Consider the following 18,373-nt stretch of genomic DNA (forward strand, 5'->3'; position numbering starts at 1 on the left):
TAAGAAAGTAAGTGGAGAAACAGGCAAGCACAGGTGATGCCAAAGATGACATTATTATAATAACAAGGGTCAAAGTTTCTAGTTTTTAATAGACCCCATATATTTGAAATGGTACAATCCTTAGTCTTTGGATTTCAGAGCATAAATGTTTTACATTTAATGCTCAACCCCACACAGATATCCAAAATTTGTTGTTTGTTTTTATTTTTTATTTTAAGGAGAGTGAGGGAGGGGGAGAGGAGGCAGAGGGGGAGAGAGAAAGAATCTGTAAGCAGACTCCACACTCAACATGAAGACCGACACAGGGCTTGATCCCACAACCCTGAGATCATGACCTGAGCCAAAACCAAGAGTCAGACGCATAACCCACTGAGCCACACAGGTGTCCCCATCCAACATTTGTTAAGAGCATCTAATGTTCAAGGTGAATGAAGAACAAGAACAATCTTCAAACTACTCTGCTATGGTCCTATAATTTTGCATAACTAAAGCTTTTTAAGAATTATTTTTTTGTGTATTAATAGCATCATGGCATAAAGGAAAATATACCAAACTGAAAGGCAGAAGTCTTGGATACTTTAGTCTCAGGCATACAGCTATTGTTCTTCAATTTTGGGCAATTTAGTTCCTGTGTTAGTTTGCTAGGGTTGCCATAACAAAGTGGCTTAAGCAACAGCAATTTATTTTCTCACAGTTCTGGGAGATACAAGTCCCACATCGAGGTGTCTGCAGAGGTAGTCACCTCTGAGTCCGTTCTCCTTCACTTGCAGATGGCTGTGTTCTCCCTGTGTCTTCACATCCTCTTCCCTCCATATATGCCTGTTATAGACTGAATGTGCATCCCCAAAATTAATATGTTGAAATCCTAATCCTCAATGTGATGATTTAGAAGGAGGGGACCTGGGGAGGTGATTAGGTGATGATGGTGTTGCCTTCATGAATGGGGTTAGTGCCCTTATAAAAGAGACCCCAGAGAGCCTTTGCCCCTTCCACCATTGAGGACAGGGCCAAAAGACAGGCTGTTTATGAACCAGAAAGCTGGTCCTCACCAGACACCAAATCTGTTGGCACCCTGATCTTGGAGTTCCCAGCCTCCAGAACTGTGAGAAATAAATTCTGTTGTTTATAAGCACCCAGTCTATGACACTTTCTTATAGCAGCCCAAATGCACAGGACAATGCCTATGTCCAAACTGCCTCCTAGAAGGACACATTTCATATGGAATTACCCTATTAACCTTATTTTTTTAATGTTTATTTTTTGAGAGAGAGAACATAAACAGGGGAGGGGCAGGGAGAGAGGGGAGAGAGGATCTGAGGCAGGCTCTGCACTGACACTCTAACAGCAGTGAGCTCGATGCCAGACTCGAACTCACGAACCAAAAGAACATGACCTGAGCCAAAGTCAGCTGCTCAACCAAAGGAGCCACTCAGGCCCTCCACTAATGACCTCATTTTAAATTAATTACCTCTTTAAAGATCGTGTCTGAGTTAGGACTTCAATATATTAATTTGCAGGGACACAATTCAGCCCATAACTGTTCCCATTTCTGAAAAGGATATTGGAATTGATCATTTCTAAAGTCTGTGATTCATACCATATATTCTACATCAGATTACCTGTTACATTTTATGGACTACAAAATTAAAACTAGTGGGTATAAAGCTTGAGAAAACTAATATTCATCAATGGAAATGTCTGAAATCATGCCATTATAATGTTAATGAATACCACAGATGGTAAATGTTCATTTGAATTTCAAATAGTTGTAGCTTTTCAAGTGTACTGAAATGATTCAGCAAAATCTGCATGGTAGAAAAAAAATGTAAATAATTGTCTTTCTCTTATTCCAGTAGAACCTAGGAGGGCATTCTGCAAATATCTATTGAAATTTCCATGGATTGATACTATCAACAAAAGGCTTTTTACTGAGGCTATGAAAATTAGTTAAGTGTATACCATGGTCTATGGTTTGAGGATATAGGCAGAGACTTGTAGTTGCACCTCTTGTTGTTTTCTTTTTCTTTTCTTTTTTTTTTTTTCCTGTAGTGATTTTACAGCTAAATTGATAGCATAATATGTTTTCTAAGGATCTTTATTCCCATATTCACCTGGAGAAACTCAAAGGGAAAGGCATCTATAACATCTCTATGGTAGATTCAAAGGCTCCCAAAATTCTTAAGATGCATTTTGGTCATAGCCACAGAACCATGAATGCCTTCAATGAGAAGTAATCTACACCAGTGCATAATAAAATCGGTCACATAGAATGATCTGAGGAGTACCTTTAAATAAGATTATTCAGGCTTCATTGTAATACATGTAGATTCAGTATGTCTAGGATAGAGCCCATGAGTAAAATTTTTGACAAAGACATTGCACCCTGATACACACACTCCCCCACCAAGAAGATTTTTATGTAGCTGATCCACCTACATTTGGCAATTGTGGACAAACAGAACCCTGGATCTCACAGACCTTGGAATCTACTATACGACCCCTTCAATCCTTGAAGCATTGAAATGGTTTGGTTTTACTCTCTATGTTTATACTCTCTAATGTGTTTATGAAATCCTATTCCTTAACAATCAAGGAACATTAAGTCCCCAGTTAAGTGTCATAACTGCTTACATGAATTTGAAGAGAAAAGAGCTAAGATTATCCTCTTGCCTGGCCTTTCTTTGGGGTGCATTTTCTCTGTCTTGTACCACTGGTTTGTACGAAACAATTCTGGCAGATTTTGAAACTTAGTGAACACACCATCTAGTTCACTAATACAGGTTTTTTCTGCCTTTGCCTTTGACTATATTATTTTACAACACAGTAAAGATACAAGTTAATTGTAGAAAACTATTAGTAACGAGAATAATTTCTGTCCATAGGAACACAAATTTTGTCCAGTGGAATGCCATTGATTATTGTCCTGTGAATACTGACCAGTTTTGCCAGTTTGCACCCATTTGTAAAAATCATCTCAGCATTCCTTATCTGATAATAAATATATGAGCTCTCATTTCTCATTAATTAATGAGTTAAACAAAAATTTGACAGATACTAACTTGTACAAGAATTATGACCACAACTACTTTTAAAATTTATCCTTTAACCTGTTCATTAAACAAATATTTATTGACTATATATGAGTACACATTTGCTAGGATAGTAAACAAAAGAGACACAGCCCTTGTTTTTATAGAATAGACAGGTTAAAGAAAGGAACAAAGAAGGAAACAGGTTTTAAATGAGCAGGCAATTATAGTAAGGTGTCTTTGTGGTGGGCGCCCTCTGTTATAGCTTCCAAGGATCCCAGTATACTGCTAATCTGCTCTTATGTCGTCCCCTCCCTTTGAGTATGGGTTGGATTTATTGACCTGTCTTCAAGAAATAGAACCAAACAGAATAGAATAGAGGGGATGGCATGTAATTTAATTTCCAAGACTGAATTCTAAAATATTATAAACTCTGTGTTGAGGACCCCGTCTGGTTCTCCTACTTGCTTGTTCTTAGGGAATTGGCTGCCATGCTGTGAGCTACACTCTGAAGTGTCTCGTGTGGCTGAGAACTGAGGTCTCCGACCAACAGCCACATGAATGAGTGTGGAAGCACATCTTCCCACAGAAACACCTGGAGAGAACTGCAGCCCCAGCCAACCCCTTAACTGCAAACCTGTGAAAGACCCTGAACCAGAGGCCCCTGGATTCCTTTAGTCACAGTAACTGTACCATAATGAGTGTTATTGTTTTAAACCACCACATTTAGGATAAATAGTTACACAACAAGAGATAACTATTATAGTCTTTTTCTTGGCAAACCATTAGAATAGTCTATCACAAATGCCCCAAAAGGAACCACAAAGCTTAGGGTCAGCGTGGGGATCTTACATCTAACATTGTTACCCTTAAGCCTAATTGTCCAGGAATTAGTATCCAGTCCAGGTGTACCAACACTGGTAACTGTAGACACAACAGCACACATATCCAGAAAGAAAGAAAAAAAAAAAAAAGGGTGATCCTGTGGCAACTTCCAATGTATTTTATTAAAAATCCCTTTGACAAGCTGTATATAATAGCAAAAGACATTCCAGATTCTACCCATATGTCTATCCCAAGATCTAGAAAATTCTATTTCAGAGGAAACATTGGTCCTTCTGTGCTAATGCAGAGGAAAGGTTGTTTGTTGGCATTTGCCAAGTATAGGCTAATGCCCAGGAAATTTGTCATAAGGCAATCCATAATGTAGCCCCTTTCCCAATATAAAATTAAATATAAAATAATCGATCAACAACTCAAAACATTTAAATATCATTGAACTAGGGGCACCTGGCTGGCTCAGTTGGAAGAGCATGCAACCCTTGATCTTGGGGTGGTGAGTTTGAGCCTCATGTTGGGTGTAGAGATTACACACATACACACATACATACATACATTTAAAAAAAGTATTTAAAAAGTATTTTAAAAAATCGTAAAAAAAAATCTTTGAACAAAATTTAGTAATATATATTTGGTTGCCTCCTGAGTGGAAAAACCCAGAGGACCAGAGAATAGGAGCGAGAGGAAAAATTCATCTCAACAGTGTATTTGTTGGTAGTTTTAAATTCTTTATACTCTATATAGATATTATATAATCAAAGTGTTATTCATTAACTAAAATGTATACACTGAATCATATTAATATTGCACAATTTATCTTTCCCTTTCAGTTTTATGATTCTCAACATTTCTTTTTTCTACCTTAGAAGGGAATACTAATTCTAAACATTTTTTTTTTCAAAAGTAGTACAAGTACCAGTTTTACACTCCAAAGATATGGCTGCCCCCAATTGCAGTTTTACCTCTAATTTGACTGAGTGTTTCACCCAGCTTCGATCATCTGTGCTCAGGAAAGACTTCACCTCTCTTTGGTCTCCTAGAGAGGAGAGCAAACAATGAAACTTCCCACCAGCTTTCAAGCAACTACTTCTTATTAGCTATAGCTTTAGGCAGGTCATCTTAGGTCTGCACCCAGGACACATCTGGATGCCTCCTCATTCAGTCGCTCCAAGACTGGTGGATTGCTGGGATGTGAGCTGCCCTGATATTCTGTCCTTGTTCTTGGAACTTCATAATAGCTCCTCTTCATTGAAGAATCAGAGTAAGAAAGGAGAAGGGGGAAAAACACGTAACAAAACTTAAAATACAAAAAGCCATTTAGGAATGCCTGGGTGGCTCAGACGACTTCTGCTCAGTCAGGTCATGATCTCCCGGTTTGTGGGTTCGAGCCCTGTGGCGGGCTCTGTGCTGCCAGCTCAGAGCCTAGAGCCTGCTTCGGATTCTGTGTCCCCCTCTCTCTCTGCCTCTCCCCCACTCACGCTCTGTCTCTCAAAAATAATTTTTACAAAAAGCCATTTAAATTGTCCTTAAACCCAGATAATAGTAGCAGTTATTTCAATGAGCTTAGGGTTCTTACCTCTGCTGAATGATTAGTGGAAATTCTGTGTCTTCAGAAATACTGAAGCCATCATATCCTAGATTCAGACAAAACAAAATTTTCAACTAATATACAGCAAATTAACTCCCAATTAACCAGGACATACCAAAGGTTTTCTACTTTTACTAAAAAAGACCAAATGAGGTCCTGGCCCTGTAACAGATATGGTATTTGTACTGTAGGGATATCTGTTGGTCTGAGAAGATCTGCTTCTAGCTTCGGTGGAGAGGGGAGAGGTCCTGAGAGGGGGTAAAATGAAAGGGAAGCGATGAAGGTGGGCCAGGCTCTCCACCCGCTTCTTCACAGAAGAGCCCTCTGCCTTGATGCCCTGATGCTGGGAAAGCACTCACCTCCACACTCCATCAAAGACCTTGTTTGTCTTTGCTTCTTCTCTGTTTCCCACCTTCTCCTACTTCTTGACCTTTCATTTTAAACTCATAGGCTTTATTTTTATTTCTAATCTAGGCTCTCTTAATAGGTATGTTCTTCATTGCTCTCCTAGCTGGATTTCTGCTCTTCACTTTACCTACCAAGCTGTGTGACTCTGGGCAAAGTACCTACTCTTTCTGTGCCTTCCTTTCCTTGCTATAAAATAGAAATAGTAATGGTCCTGTCTCATGACATTATTGAGAGAATTAAATGAGTTAGAAGAGTAACCTTTCTTAGAATAGTGTCTGATATGATATGAAGGATATATAGGGCAGATGTTATTTTTATAGAAAGTTTTACTTATTTCCCCCTTATTCTATTTTTAACCTTCAGTTTATTTTATTGCATTTTAATTTTAGCATTATCTTAGTTCTTTTTCTTAATTTTAGGTTTCTCTATAAATTTAAATCATTATGCTTAATTTTGTCAACTGTCAGCATTCTATAATTGTACACTTCAAGGATTAGTTTAAGCCTGTCTTTCACTTGGGTTTGGATGACCCTCTTTGTTCTCCCATTTCTTCTTTTTGGTTGAACTGAATGGTGGTAATGATTTTTAATGACCCGTCTTCATTACAGGAAACAAGAATTGAGTCTACAGAAGTGGCTACCAAACTTCAGTGTGTCTTAGAATCACCTAGAGGGCTTATAAAACACAGATTGATGGCACCAGCCCCTAAGGTTTTGATTCATTGGGTCTGGGGTGGGGCCTGGGTGATGCTGAGGTTGTGAGTTAGGGACCACATTCTGAGAACCACCGGTCTGGAAAAGTGTGAATAGGGATAGAGTCCTTATTATAACTAGTAAAAACCCTTCCCATGCAACCTAACCCACTTTCACTATGCGCCCACATGCTTTATTGGATTTTCCCTAACACATTCTACTCCCTGCTCAATATAAACTTTTCCCAAGGCTATTATCATCCTCCCTCCCCTGTATATGGGTCATAAATTGACCAACAAGGTGACTTATTAAAATATTACACTAAATATATATGTGTATATATATATATATATATATATATATATATATATATATATACACACACACACACATACATACCACACCATTCTCCTTAAGAGAAAATATATAAGTCAGAATCCATGGTTTCTAAAATATACAATAATTGGGTTTTAGGCACATCTTGACAATTCCAGGAGGGAAGAGCAAGGTGAGCCAACCTTACACCCAAGATCCTTCTGAGAAGCCAAGAGTAATGGAGCTCTCAGAGGCCCCACTGGGGTCCTGGGACCTGGAAGTCAGAGTCTTGTCACTGCTTTCAAAATATTCACTTCCAATATAATTTGGGGAGAATAAGGGCAAAATCCTGCCATAGCTCATCTCTGTCCTCTCCCCTTTCCCCCAGGATAATGGTTTTCCTGTAGTGCATGTACACAATCCCATACATGTTTGTATAATTTTCTGTGCATCTAACAATATGTAACATTAATATTCATTATATATTTACATACTTTGTATCTTTTTTCAAACTTTCTGATCATGATCTTTGTCTCCCATCTATGATTATTACCTTGTCCCCAACCACTTCAGTCCTCCAAATTCTTAAAGTAAAGCGTTATGGCTGGGCTGGGCTTTTCCAGGCTTTTTTCTTTGTTCATAGAGGGTACAGGATGCTATCCTATGAAAACTAGGGTCCCTCAAAGGGTATTTTATCAAATTTGGATCTAAGCCACTGATAACTCTGATAATGACAATTGCCCTCTTTGCCCCAAATCGCCTGACTGCTTTATGTCTTGCACTGAAAGATTTTCCCATTGAAAGGATTCTTCCCCAATACTAAATAATCTGTCTTCTTCCTGCCTTGCATATCCTGCCATCTTTAACACACTGCAAAGTTTCAGAAAGTGGGAGGGGACTTAGCTGTCTCCAGATAGATCTAACCCACTGCCTGACTCCAGCCATTTTACCACCAACCCCTAATCCAGTGGGGATTAATGGTCAGTCAGAAATTCCGCAGACTCATCCACCATTCTTGACTCAGATGGGCTCAGCTGGCTGGAGGTAGAGTGTACTGCTCTACAGGAAATGGCACTCTAGCAACCCATGAGCCATGAGCTCCACAGCACGACCAATGAGTGGTGGGAGTCCTGGAGCACAGTCTGCATCCTCCAAGAATCCTCTCCTGCATTTTGGCTGGTTGGGACCCCAATAGTAAGGTCTACAAAATGTTGGGGGCTTTTAATGTTAATTGCCTGTTAGAATTCTGGATTGTTCATTAATTTTTCTATATTTGGCCCTTTGGGTCTTTTAATTCTCTAACCATTAATTTTTTTTTAAGTTCATTTATTTATTTTCAGAGAGCTAGTGAGCAGGGAAGGGACAGAAGGAGATAGAGAGGATCCCAAGTAGGCTCCCTGCTGCCAGGGAGGGGTCAGATGCGGGGCTCGAACTCATGAACCGTGAGATCATGACCTGAGCAGAAACCAAGAGTTGGACACTTAACCAACTAAGCCCCTAATTCTCTATTCATTTCTTATGAAGCTACAGATAGATCCATCATCTTGATCTGTATCAGTTTTATGGCTTCCATTGCAAAATTGTCTAAAGCATTAGGAAAGAAATCTTTTTATGTGATTTTAGAACTTGTTTCTTGGCAAGCTTGATGTGTCTTCATGTTGAAGTAAGCATATAATTTATCACCTAAACTGGAACAGTTTTGAGAGTGACAAATGCTACCTCACTTGGGATGCTAGTACAACAGAACACCGGACAGTCTAGACAAACCAGACACACGATCACGGACACCCTACTGAGTGTGCACATTCCCTCCCCCAAAATAAGGTTCCAGAGGAAGCGTTCAGCAAACAGGCTATGGTGTCACCCCTGCCAGGACCATCTGGTTGTGTTTGACGAACCAGGAGGCCTTGGGACCGGCTAAGTCACACAAAATATATTTGGACACATGTGGGATTTTTAGTCCAACTGCCTGTGTTCTTCCAGTGGAGAAATCTACATGAATCCATGCTATAAATAGAAACTTCATTATCTGCACTGTGTGTTTCTGCCTTGGCTCAAAATGTAGGAACTTCCATCAACATTTCCTTTCTCTAAGCAAAGTGTTGGAGACTTAGACAAACATTTCTGCCTTCTCAGAAATGCCAAGGGAAAAAAATCTTCCATTCCTAGCAAATCTCAATTACTAGCAACTTCTTCTGCAAAGAGGCATGACTGAATGACTTGATAGACCTGGGAGAAACCAGTACCTGGGTAGGCTGCGTTTCTCTATTGAGCAGGTGATAGTCACTGAATGTTTGCTATATGCTGGGAACTTTACATGGTTTTGTATGGTGCATCAGCTCCAGGCTGGCAGCTCAGCACAGCCAGAGGATGCCACAGACGATATCAAAGATGTATGAACAACAATAACAAAAAACCCAGCAGAGTGAAAATTCTCAACACATGGTTTTTTTGCTCTGTATGTATGTGTTTTAACTAATTCCATGAATCCCTAGTGGAGCTGATCATCTGTGTGTGCCCACACCTGCCCGTGGTTGGCAGGCCTGCAGGATCCCACTCGAGATCCCAGAGGCCTGCTTCCACTTGCCCTGCACCAGCCAGAGTAACTGACATTCAGATGGAAACTTAAAATGAAAAAGCAAACATGAGTCACAAGTTCATAGGACAGTTCTGCCACATATATTTCAGCAGTGTGATTTAGCTCACACACAGTAAATAGGGAAGTAGTATCAGGGTAACACAGAAGTCAAATCAGTTCACACCCAATTTTTCCTTAGCCAAAGGAGAGAACTATAGTTGTTGGCAGGATAGAAAAAGCCCAGCTTCTATGGTGGCAACAGGCTTTAATTTTTAAAATGTGAAGCAAACATCTACACTCTCAGGTGCCCAGACCTTGCACCGTTCTTGGCTTGTGGCAGGCCATGCTGTCTCAAATGCCCCAACCCCTGCTACAGACAGCCCCAGAGGCTCGGAGGTCTGCTTCTATCCACACACTGTCCCTGCACCCTGCACTATGGTCTTCTTCTTTTTAATGTTTATTTATTTTTGAGAGACAGAGCACAAACAGGGGAGGGGCAGAGAGAGAGGCAGAAACGGAATCTGAAGCAGGCTCTAGGCTCCCTGCTTTTGGCACAGAGCCTGACACAGGGCTCGAACTCACGAACTGCAAGGTCATGACCTGAAGTCAGATGCTTAACCAACTGACCTTCAGCACTACTGTCTTATGTCTGTTCTTAACTGGGTCAGAATCTTGAAGGAGGCAGAAATGAGGGATTAGATCCCCCTCACCTTTAACTGGGTGGGCACAGACTCTGGTTCGAGTACAGCTCAGCTCAAACCTTCACTTACGAATGCTCCAAGAGAATCGAGTCAGCGAGCACCACAGTAACAGCAACATGCATTCAGAGAGTGTTTGCTATTTGTCAGGAATGTTCTAAGAGCATTACATGGTCTTACATATTGAAGGGGATCAGAATATGCCATCCCCAAATATGCCACTTTGACAGGATTATTTTGAGAGGAAAGCATTTGAGTTCTTGAAAATCCCTTATCTGCCTAAAAGCAGGGCCTCCCAAAAGAACTCAAGTGCCACAAATCCTCTCCCGGGATCCACTCTAATAGCTTCTGGGAGACAAGAAGTCAGCACCACACCCAGACACACACTGTCACAAACCATCATATCTTCCATATAGCCCTCCAAGGATCCATTTGCCCTTCCAAAAAGCCATTTGCTCTTCCCTAAGTGCCCTTTGCCATCCCCTCCCCTTCTAAGTTAGGTATATAGACCCCAAATTCTAACCACTCCTTTGAGTGCCTCATTGCCGAGTGCTCTCGGATATGCAATGTACATGCAAATGTACATGCGAATGTTTTCAACTTAATCTTTTTGTCAGTCAATTTACAGGGCCCCAGCCAGAGAACCTACAGGGGTTAGAAGAAAAAAATAATATTTTCACCCCCTACAGTTTGTATGTATTAACTCATTTAATCACAACCCATGAGGTACGTGTTTTCAGCTGAGGAATCTGAGACATGGGAAGGTTAAGTGATTTAGCTAAAGACTGTTAATACAATAGCATAGCCTGGAGAAAAAGCAAAGTTCTAAAGTTGGAATGATTGTTTTGGGAGTTAGCAGCAGCGCTGAGAAGACAAAAGGAAAAAACAAAAAAGAACCAATATCAACATTCTTGGGTTCAACCTAGATAAACTGAGATTTTGGAAAGTCCTATTGGTTTGTGAATGTCATCCTGGGTCGCCCAGATAATTAATAATAAATAATTAATAATATTAATAATTAATAATTAAATCATGTAACAATAAAATGAATTAAAGTTATTCAACTAGAAGTGCAGCCTACAATAATCCTTAAATTTATCAAAAATAGATATCTCATACAAGAGCCGAAATTTTCCACAAGGGTAAAGCAAAGTTATTACCCCCCACCGCTCTTTATAACTTGATTCTTAATGATCAGATGCTGCTTTCAGATGAGTTGGACACAGTCCCACAGAGAACACAAAGATGAACAATGTTTTATAAGCTAATGATGCAGTTATATTATTATCTCAAATCGTGAGTAGCCTGCACAAACAACAGGTTCTGCAAACTCATTATTGTCAGAAAAGAGTTACAGACTAACTTTTTAAATGTGAAAATAGTTGCTTTTGGAGGGTGTCCCAGAACTTTTAACTAATTTATAAACAACAAGCCAATACAAGGAGTGATCTCAGTTATTTTGGTGAACACGGAACAAACAGAACATCTTGGAGGATGTGGGAGGAAATAGCTCTCCTCAAAGTCAGGTATTCTATAGGTGCTGGTGGGGGGGCGGTGGTGGTGGTGGTTAAGAATTCTGTTTTTGTGGTTTTTCACCTGAAGCAAGTATCTGATTATAGCTGTTTTAAAGTATTTTCAAGCTAAATTAATAGTTGCCATGCTACACTTTTGGATTCATTTTATGTTCAACTGTATGCTAGAACAGATCCAAGTTATATTTTGGAGAGAAAGTCAGCCTTCCACAGGTATTCTTCTATATTCATCTCAAGCGGAGCAGACATGACAAAGGCCGGCACAGAAGCACATATATTTGAATGCGTATCTGCTTTGTGCCCCACCTTGTTACTCTTTCTTCTGTTTTCATTCTAATACTTCCTACCTGGTCATATTTATGTATCATTGAAAGCCAGTTGTAAATCATTTTTTCTGAAGATGAGAAATAAATTGTGAAAGAAGTATAATTTAAGTACATTACTTCAAATACACATCTTCAAATACAAATTCAACTAGTAAATACATACATATACAACATATACATATTAAGACTCTTCCAAAGTTTGCATAAAAGCTTCTTTCATTTCAACTGAATTATTTACTGAATGAAGGTGCCAGATCTTAGCTTATAGACCACATTTAAAGGCTTTGTACTGAATATTTTCTTTTCCTAAAACAGGAAAATTTTGCAATTGTCACCTTTCCTAAGGAGACAGAATTATCCTTCCAATAAGGCTTAATCTATATTAAAAAAAGGAAAGTTGCATGCACATTTACATGCATTATTTCTAAATCTGGAGACATCCAACTTCTTTGCAGGAACAGCCAAGACAGAATGAGTCATCCTCTCCAATTGGTCCTCCATTTGACAAAGGACTAAACCTCTTCCCTATCACCTCAATTAGCTTTACACACTGAAACACATCTCCAGCCGTCAGGCTATAAACCCTTTTACAGAAATGGAAAGACTGGAATTTATAGTCACAAGTTCAACCATTTTCAGAAGTCCTAATTTTGTTCTTTAAATGAAAGATTTAAATGAAGGATTTTTCTCATTATTACCTAAAATACCCAAGTGTGTTTTCCCAAAAAAGAGTCAGGTAGTTTATTTGGGTGGTGATCCTAGGACATAGGACAAAGGACCCAGGGAAAGTGAGTTCAAAAAATAGAAAAATCCAGGCATCTGGGTGGCTCAGTTGGTTGAGCAATCAACTTTGGCTCACATCATGATCTTGCAGTTTGAGTTCAAGCCCCACATCAGGTTCTATGTGGACAGCGCAGAGCCTGCTTGGATCCTCTGTCTCCTCCTCTCTTTGTGCCTCCCACCCCCAATCCCACTCTGTCTCTCTCAAAAGTAAATAAACATTAAACAAAAAAACTGAAAAATCCAATATAAGTGTCCATAACCAAATTCCCACTGTGGACAAAAGGGGCTCAATTCACCTGAGTGTCCTGATGCATACATTATGCTTCCCAAGGGACAAGAAGCTGGAGCTTCCATCTCCTGTTGATATAAGGTTGTCCTAGAAGTTAACTCACCTCTATTTTTAGGCTCCCTGGTATAACAGAAAGATTTGGGGCAGAAAGCTGAAAAATCTGCCTCTCACTTGAAGTGAGAAGTGCAAAGGCAGCCTGAGCTTGTACAGAAGTACACACTTTAGCTTCAGCTAAAATCAAAGGTGGGCACAAGGAATGAGATTCAGTGTTTCAGAGGTGTCTAGTGAAAGTACCCAAATGTGGTAGATAGTTAATGAATCTTGTGCAGTCCCCCTTCCACAGTCTCTGGGCTGGGCTTATGACGGCTCTAATAGGATGAAACAGAACTTATTCTGTGCCTATTCTGGGTCTAGCCTTCAACTGACCCCACAGCTTCTGCTTCTTACTTCTTGGAATGCTTGCTCTTGGAATCTGGTCACAGTAACTTGAAGCTCAATGTAGAGGACCATGTGAAAAGAACTGAGATCTGAGGAATCTACTCCTGAAATCATTGTTTCACTGTATGTTAACTAATTTGGATGTAAATTTAAAAAAATAAAAAATTAAATTAAAAAAAAAAAAAAGAACTGAGATCTGACTGAGAGGTCTGGCTGAGCTCCCGGTCAAGCCTTCAGACGACTGATGCTGTCCCAATGCCGTTGGACAATACCATGCTGGGAAGAATTGCCATCAGTTATGGCTCTGAAGGATTCTGAGTAATTTTAGTGATTCTGAGAGGAAATGTTTTTGATATTTTTTGCCAAATTACATTGTTGAATATTACTGTGTGAAAATTTTTCATGCCTACTCTAACCTTCCTCCCCAGTGTGGATGTTATAGGGTTATCAGAGTCATTTGATGTTCACTCAACAGTCATTTGAAATTCACTGAACAAATATTTATTGAGTACTTACCAGGTGGCAGGCCCTATTCTAGGCACTATTATAGTAATGAACAAAATAGATAAGAAACCCTGTCCCCTTGGAGAGGGGAGAGTGACAATAAGCAGAATAAATTCATAGAATGTAAATATATAGTATCTAGAGAGTGTTAAGAGTTGACAAAAACTAAAGCAGAAAAGGAGAATAGAGAAAATGTTTACAAACAGGTGTCAAATTTTAGATTAAGTAACCAAAGATGACCTCATTGAGAAGACAGCATTTGAGTAAAGTCCCTTAGGAAAAGAGGGAACCACAAGGGAATCTAAAAGAAAAGCAGAAAGAACAGCAAGTATACAAAACTTGAGGCAAGGCTGTTACTGAAGCATTCAAAACAGTGATGAGGCCATTGTGGCTACAGCTGGGTGAGCAAGGGAATAATAGTAAAGGTGTAAGTTAATAGGGGACTAGATCACACAGAATCTTTTGGAAGTGAGTGGAGAATTTTAGCAGAGGGGTGATATGATCTGACTACATCTTAAGAGTATGATTCCGGCTTCTGTATTAAAAACAGATTGGGAAAAGAGGACCAAAGAATACTCAGGAAAAGCAATCGATCACTGTACTGCAATACCAGGCGAGAGAAGAAGGACTTGTACCAGAACGGTAACAGTATGGGGGGCAGGGAGGGGGAGGGTGCAGGGAGAAATGGACCGATTGGACAGATTTGAGGTATAAGTGAAAACAGAGTCAGACAATGGAATCTGCTGACACTTCAGATGTGAGATGTTTTTAATAAAAGAGAAAGGTGTTAGGCATTACTCCAAAGTTTTGGCCTCAGCAAATGAAGAATTACATTTCTATTAACTGAGATGAGGACGTTTGGGAGTTTGTATATAGAGTTCAGTGTTAGACACATTAACTTTGAGATGGATATTAAACCTGCAACTCAAGACGCTGAGGAAGAAGTCTGAGCAATAAGCCTGAATTCAGGATAGAGGTTCAAGCCAGAGATATAAATATGGGAGTCATCAGCATATGGTATTTAAAGCTATAACACTGAATAAAATTATGAAGAGACTGAACATAGATAGACAAGGGAGAGGTCTCAAGACTAACTGCAGGGCATTCCAAGATACAGAAGTTGGGAAAGAGAGCATGTAGAAGGAAAACAAGAGACTGAGAAGCAACAAGCAAAGCAGAAAGAAAGCCAGCAAGGTGTGGTAGCTAGAAAACCAAGAAAATGTTTTAAGGAGGAAAATATAACTGACCATATCAAATGCTAATAGTTCAGGGGAGATGAGGTGTGAGAGCTCATTATCAAATTTAGCAACACAAATTGTCCTGGTGAAAAACAGTTTTTGTGAAGCAGTGATAAAAGCCTAATGGATTGAGTTTAAGAGTAAATGGAAGCAGAGAAAGTCAGCAGTCAATATAGAGAATTCCAAAGTTTTTTTTATATATAAGCAAAATGAAGTTGGCATAGCAAAAAAAAAAAAAATTAATGGGAGATATAACAGCAGTTAGTATGGTGATGTAACAACCCAAAAGAGAGGGAGTAATTATGATCCAAAAGAATGGGTCAGAATTGCTGGAATCATGCCTTTAGTGGTGAAAAGGGATGGAATATAGTACAACAGTGAGAAACTGACCTTATTTAAGAATACAGACAATTTAAGTGCATGCTTAGTAACAGAAAAGGAAGGCAGAGTGAATGCACACAGATGCAGGAGGTAAGTAGATGAGGTGTGAGAGTTCATGAAAGTTCTCCTATGAAGGTTTCTATTTTGCCAGTGAAATAGGAACCAGGGTCATCAGCTAAGAGTGATTTCGGTGGAGAAGGCCTTGGAGGTTTGAGGAGAGGTGCAGAAAGTATGAAGTAATCAACAAGGAAGAGTATGGATTGGGGATATATGGTATCGGCATCGCTGCAGGGCAATGTCACCTACTTTAGGAACAGTGGTAGTGACAGCAAGTGACAGTAGTCAGCACTGTTGTGGGCTTCATTCCACTCAGATGTGTAGGTGCAGGAACAGCACAGTTAGATTTAGCCAGGCTGTGTTTGGCTAATCACAGCCTCATCTCCCTCCACCCCCCATCCCTGAACCCCCTCTCCTCCTCATGGAAATATTAGCTATTTCTTTCCTAACAGATAACAATACTGTTCAGAGAGCTTGTTGATTCTGACTCAGCTTTCAGTACTTCTCCCAATGATGTCTTGCAAAAGTTTCGTGTTTTGTCATTTACTTTTCTTCTTCCCATCCCACAATTCATATGTTTTTCTATTTTCGAAGTTATGAAATATAGTTGTATCCTGAGTAATTTTCCAGAAGGGGCGAAGACAACTGTGGAATGAGAGAGAACTGGTACGATATCTCAATAATGTTAAATACCATTTATGCAGCACCTTTATGCCGTAGGTACTTAACATACATTTCTAATCCTTTCAATAAGTTTCCCCCTTTTAAAGGAATGGAACCTTAGAAGTTAAATGAGTCACCCAGCTAATAAATGCCAAAGCCTAGATCTGAACCCTGTTGTGCATGTTCCATGGAGCTGACTCTGGCCACTCCACCCCCTGGCCCTTATTTGCCAGGGCAAAATCAAGCCTGTGTTGTCCTAGCTCCAACTGTGGTTGAGAAGTCTTGCCCAAATATCTTTAATCCAAGGTGCTGTTTCCAGCCTCCCCACTGCCAAACACCAGATCTCATCTGCTCTTGTTCTTGAAATAAAAATTCTAGTTTTCATGTTCCAAACTGAACTTGTTCCTAAATACTGAATTTCACCTGTGTTCTACTGTCCAATTTTAAACCTCTGGATTTATTTACCCATATTTACAATACCTTGGCCCTGTTAATGTTTTGGGTCAGGTAGTATTTTTCTTGTGGAGCCTGTCCTGTGCAGAGTAGGCTGCTCAGCAGCATCCCTGACCTTTATACACTTGATTCCAGTAGCACCCCCTCCCCAGTTGTGACAATCAACAATATCTAAAAACACTGCTAAATGTGCTATGGGAGGCAAATTGTCCCTGGTTGTGATCACTGGATCAGAAGTAAAGATTACATAGGAATTAGTTTTTTGGGTTTTTTCATCTTATTTTAAATTTTATTTTGCCACTTTATCCATAAAAGATAAGTTATTTTTATACTTTTTGTTTTAGATTATGTTTTTTTGTTTTGTTTTTTAGAAGACATGCTCCTCTCTGACTTTTACATTCTCTATACTTTTCCAAGAACTCCTTGTCTCAACATCACCATTACAAGTAGAATTAATTCTAACAGTCCCCATGTTCCCATTATACTCTGACATAAAAAAAAATCTGTAATGGTATTTATCACATTCTATTACAGTGCTTTAAAAAACATAAAAACCTCACACCTATCTTGAACTATCAACTCTTTGATGACCTAGATCATATAATACTCATTAACAAAAATCCTACCAGTATTTGCTTAACTTGTGCATTTAAACTGTATTTCAAGGAATTCCATGTGCTGGCTCTTTAAATTATCTAAGCCTACAGAATTCCCCTTTATTTTATTTTATTTTATTTTATTTTATTTTATTTTATTTTTTATTTTCAGAATGCCCCTTTAGGTCTTCTGACCTACTTGCACATCACAGTTCTGCCATCTAGTGGCCAATTACCCAAACTGTAGGTGCAATACCTAGTATGAAATAAGCAAATAGGCCCTATTTCTCAAATACAAACATTTAAATTACATTCAATATTATAAGAAACTTCTATACCAATTTTATACATATACACTTTTAAACTAGTGAAATACTCCAGTTCTTAACATTTTGCCTCTATTTGAAATCAATTCACATTATAAGATTTATAGCTCAAATATACATCATTTTTATTTGCAAATAAGGAATATGTAATGTCCATATTACCTGCCTTTGATTTTATGCAATGTCCTTTCCCAACCAAGCTCAAACTTTGCTGGTTTTTCTCTTAGAGACCTCTCTCTTTGAAGAGTCTAAGCCATTCAACAAAACACATACCAGGACACCAAACTCAGCTAAATATCAAGACAGCAGGACAAAGTCCTCACCTGATAAGATCCGTCATCTAATTATATCCAAAGCTGTTCTCCAATATGGACTGAAATACAGTGTTTAACCAGTAGGCTTATTAGCATGGTTACAGGGTTGACTGAATTGATCCAACAATTCCACTAAGTAGGTTAGTAGGAAATTAGTCTAAAAATTAAAAACTTGTGAAGCATTTTCATTCTTGATTGAATAAACCTCCTCACTAACTCATTGCCTTCACCAATTATGATTCAACTGTCTCATTCATGCATCATGCTATTATAACAATAATATGATCAACTAATAACACAAATTGAATAAGGAGGGGAATAAAAA

At 39.1% G+C, this 18,373-nt stretch overlaps 2 long non-coding RNA genes across 2 annotated transcripts in view; one reads left to right on the top strand and one right to left on the bottom strand.

Annotated features, from left to right (window-relative positions):
• LOC102899776 overlaps nt 1–18,373 on the bottom strand; it is a 110,640-nt gene that overhangs the window by 82,629 nt on the left and 9,638 nt on the right. Inside the window, exons 2-3 of the long non-coding RNA XR_006594466.1 lie at nt 5,446–5,503; nt 4,832–5,112 (exon numbers count right to left, since the gene is read on the bottom strand). This is a non-coding gene — a long non-coding RNA (uncharacterized LOC102899776). The remainder of the gene's footprint in view (nt 1–4,831; nt 5,113–5,445; nt 5,504–18,373) is intronic.
• On the top strand, nt 11,612–16,999 carry LOC123383994. Its single transcript, XR_006594467.1, has 3 exons — nt 11,612–11,674; nt 14,571–14,662; nt 16,291–16,999. It is a non-coding gene; the product is annotated as an uncharacterized LOC123383994 (long non-coding RNA).

The sequence above is a fragment of the Felis catus genome, chromosome A2, assembly GCF_018350175.1.
Source record: "Felis catus isolate Fca126 chromosome A2, F.catus_Fca126_mat1.0, whole genome shotgun sequence".
NCBI lineage: Eukaryota > Metazoa > Chordata > Mammalia > Carnivora > Felidae > Felis > Felis catus.